Source organism: Hyaena hyaena, unplaced genomic scaffold, assembly GCF_003009895.1.
Source record: "Hyaena hyaena isolate Hyena2069 unplaced genomic scaffold, ASM300989v1 scaffold_2605, whole genome shotgun sequence".
Lineage (NCBI taxonomy): Eukaryota > Metazoa > Chordata > Mammalia > Carnivora > Hyaenidae > Hyaena > Hyaena hyaena.
Window position 1 is genome coordinate 15,148 of NW_024083241.1, and position 4,050 is coordinate 19,197.

Genomic DNA, 4,050 nt, shown 5'->3' on the forward strand with positions numbered 1-4,050 from the left:
CTCAGAAAGATGGGAGAAAAATTGAAAACATTAACTTGGAGAGTTGTAGCCAGGCATTGGAGGAAACTAGAAGGAATCCGGATCTAGTTGAGTTTGTAATGAACAGTATTAGAATTTAATATTTATTCAAATGTCTTAATGAAACATATTTCTCTATAGTCACCTTCATTTTTTTTTTTTTACCAAAGATAGCCTAATTAATACTCATTTGTTTGTGAAAAGCTTAGTTTCAAAAAAGGAGACCTTGACCTGATCATTTACTTAAGCACAGCAAGAATAGCAGTTGACCATAAGACTTCTTAATTTTAATTTTTTTTATTCTGTTTTCTTCAGAATTTGTTTTACTGGGATATAAAGGATGGGTTGGGTTAGGAAATGTCATCTTGGATTATGTCCCCATCAGGAAAATGTTCATTCTCATCTTCCTGGGATAGCTTCTGGAACTTCTTGGAGCAGCTGCTCTCACTACTACTACTAACTACTACTACTAACCCTCATCAGGGCCACTGCTGAGCAGCTCCTCCTAGGAAGAAAATTTTCTCTTTTTCTTGGGGACACTCCTGCTTCCTGTCTCTTCAGGATCACTAACTGGTTGCTCTGTGGGGAATGATTTCTTCCTCTTGGGAAGACTTCCACTGCTAGCCTTCTCTTCAAGATCGCCACTAACCAGTTCCTCCTTGGAAAAAGAATTCCTTTTCTTGGGTTTAGAGAAAGCAACAGAGACATAGGGGATTTCCCTTCCACCCTCCTGAGGAACCTCCTGGAGCTTTTGCTTTTTCCTTCTTTTCGGCTTTCACTTGTCTCCTCACATTTGTCAGGGGGGACTGCTGCTGTTTTCTGAAGACAGGAAGCCACTTGCAGCTAGCAGTTTCTTTCCTTCTTCAAGCGTTTCTTCTCTTTCTCCAGCTTCATAGAAATCTCAGCAAGCACTTCTTCTGCCTGAACCATTGCCTCATTTCTGGCATCTGGATTTTTTTTGTGCAGTCTCTCCATTGTTATAGAAGGACAGCTGCTCCTCAACTTGTTCTGGAAGCTTCTCCCCAAATATACCTGTGGGCACCTTAGTGAAGCAGTCATTTCTTGAGGCAATATTGCATTTGTTCACCAGGTATCCAAAGATGCAGCCTTTGTTCTTGGAAGCTGCTTGGCCAGTGAAGGTGGAGTAGAAAATGAGTCCATATTTTGGGGTATTACTCGTTGTCTTCATGTCTCTGGAAATTTGGTCTTTTTGCTCGGCCCTGGCAATTAGCCAGACACCAGGAATGGCCAAGGCTTGCTTGCTTGCTTCCTTCCTTCCTTTCTTTTTTTAAAACCTGCTTTGTTGGAACTTCTTGTAAGGAATCTCTAGAGTGAACTTTTAACAGGCTTTTGAGGCCAGAAGCTACACCAGATATTTGCCATTAGATTTTGCCTCCAGTTCCTATGGATTTGGGTTAATTCTACTCTCTTTTCCAGGTCCTTCACATCTATTGATGTTTTTGTACCTGCCAGATAGTGACCTTTATTCACCTAGTAAGCAAGATATCAGGCCTACATTTCCAAGGGGATTTATTGGTTCTCTAAAGTCAACCTTAGTACCTTAAAGCTGTCTGGTCATATCTGAGTCTTATGCATGTCTCTCTTAAATATGACATTCCAGTAAAAGCCTTGGTATAACCAGTGTTTTCACTTGTGTTGTGTCAAAAGGTGAATAGATTCTTATTGAACTTATGCAAATAAATAAATATATTGCCATGAAAATATAGGAATACCCACTGAGTTTCTGAATCTGGAAGAATCAGGTAGGGAGAAAAAAAATAACGTTTCAATTGTTAACAAAAGTGTATTTCATCAAAATGCTGTAAGTCAGTCAGCTTAAGAGAAAGGTTTCCTTAAATCTGGAAAAGCAAAGCATTATTTTAAAAGTCAGCAATGTTTTAAACAGAAAGTCATAAAAATAACAGTTGTCTTTAGTTCATTCAGTCCCATATTATTAATTCCTGTTCTACTTAAATCCAGTTTGTCCATTAGTTCTGGAAATTTTTATGTAGCTGAGTTTTATGATTTTAAGGTTATCAGAAACTGGTCCTCAGAGTTCTTTTTATGAGTCTCAGTGAAGATGAGGCACATTTGCAGTAGCCTCAGAGTAGAACAGTAACTGTAAATGACAAGGTCTGATTAAAGTTCATCACGGTGCAGTTGACAAGGAAATTTGGTTATTTCTGTGACACACAACACTTTAAGATAATAACTTACCAGGACATTAGATTTATAGGAGTTTCATAAAAATTTTAGAACACTTTTATTTTAAGTTTTCAACTTTATTTTGAGAGAGAGAAAGAGAGCGCGGAAGGGGCAAAAAGAGAGGGAGAGAGAGAGAATCCCAAGCAGGCCTGCACTGTTGGCGTGGAGCCCACTGTGGGGCTCGAACTCACAAACTCTGAGATCATAACCTGTGCTGAAATGAAGAGTTGGATGCTTAACTGACTGAACCACGCAGACACCATGAACACTTATTTTAATAACATATTTACACAAATACAGTCTAAGAAGGTTTAGCACCACTTGTTTGACAATGATTCCCATGTAATTTAACATACCAAATAAGCCTAATTAGTTTAATGTCTCACAACATATTTGAAATGTTCTGAGGGCCCTTTGTAACACCTCAGATTGCAGCCAGAAGACTATTTTAGAACTTGATTTTGGAAAACATGTCAAAATATATTAAAATATATGTACATTTAATTAAATAGGATCACAAATTATTATGAAACAATATATAATTACCCATGTAACCAAAGTGACAATAAAAAGATTTGAAAGGCAAATGTAGAACATTACATAGTTGTGAGCAGAATTTATCTCTTTAAATATTAAGACTTAGTTTTCTTAAGTAATTGAAGACCCGATAAACATAAGTAATTATTTTGACAAAACACAGAATCGTGGTTCTCTAGGCAGATAACTTTAAAGACAAAGAAAAAGTTTTGTTTATACTTTCTTATTAAGAGCAGACCAGTAGCTCAAGAAAACTTTGTACTTTTAACAAAGAGAACACAAACTTTTATTTTTGCACCAGTTTATTTTTATATTAAAACCTATTTACTTAAATTTATCCTAATCTTAGCCAATACCAGCCACACATAACATTTCTTTACAAATATTTTTCCCCGTAAACCTGTTTACATTCAGATTTTGTCCTGTTTTTCCTCTCTAAGTAACTAGCCTCGCTTTAGGACAAAATTTTTTTCTTTACCTCAAAAAAAAATATTTCTATTCCTTATACTACTTGTTACCAAAAACTCACATCTTATTTCCCTTGCATACAGAGTTGTTTCCCTTATAGTTTCTAGTAGTCATAGTTATGTTTATTAGAATTCTTTTTAAAAAAGTTTTTTAAATGTTTATTTTGAAAGAGAGAGCAAGTGCACAAGGGGGAGGGGCAGACAGAGGGGAAGAGAGAGAGAATCCCAAGCCAGCTCTGCACTGGCAGTGCAGAGCCCAACGTGGGGCTCGAACCCATTAACCACGATATCATGACCTGAGCTGAAATTGAGAGTTGGATGCTTAATTGACTGAGCCATCCAGGCGCCCCATTTATTAAAATTCTTAACTCTTCAAAACCTTAATTACTAGTGAAAACTAAGTAGTAAGAAGTTGTGAACTGTTTGGTATACCAGTATTCTTTAGATTGACAAATTTATGAATGAATTTTATAATTTCTAGAAACGTGTGCTACTTCATAGAATAGTCTTGCAGTAAAGCACAAAAGATGTTTATTGACAGACCCAAATTCATCTTTAGTTTCTATCACAAGACAAAAGTAGGTAAACCTAAATTTAGTACTTAATGTTTCATTATTTTATTTGAAAATGATCTAGATGTTAAAAGAATTTAACTTAGCATTTAACTTACCAAAACTTTAAGGTTTCAGGTTAAAATTTCAGCTACTAACACTCTAAAAGCTTTTGGTGACTTTTGGAAGCTATTTAAAAGTTTACCTACAAACCATTTTGTCTTACATCAACTGAATGTATTTATTCTTTTTTTTTTTTTTTTTTTTTTTTA

General features: G+C 35.7%; 1 pseudogene; it reads right to left on the minus strand.

Moving 5' to 3' along the window:
• Window positions 1–523: 523 nt before the first annotated feature.
• LOC120227632 lies at window positions 524–1,207 on the minus strand (annotated as a pseudogene).
• Between the last annotated feature and the right edge of the window lie 2,843 nt (window positions 1,208–4,050).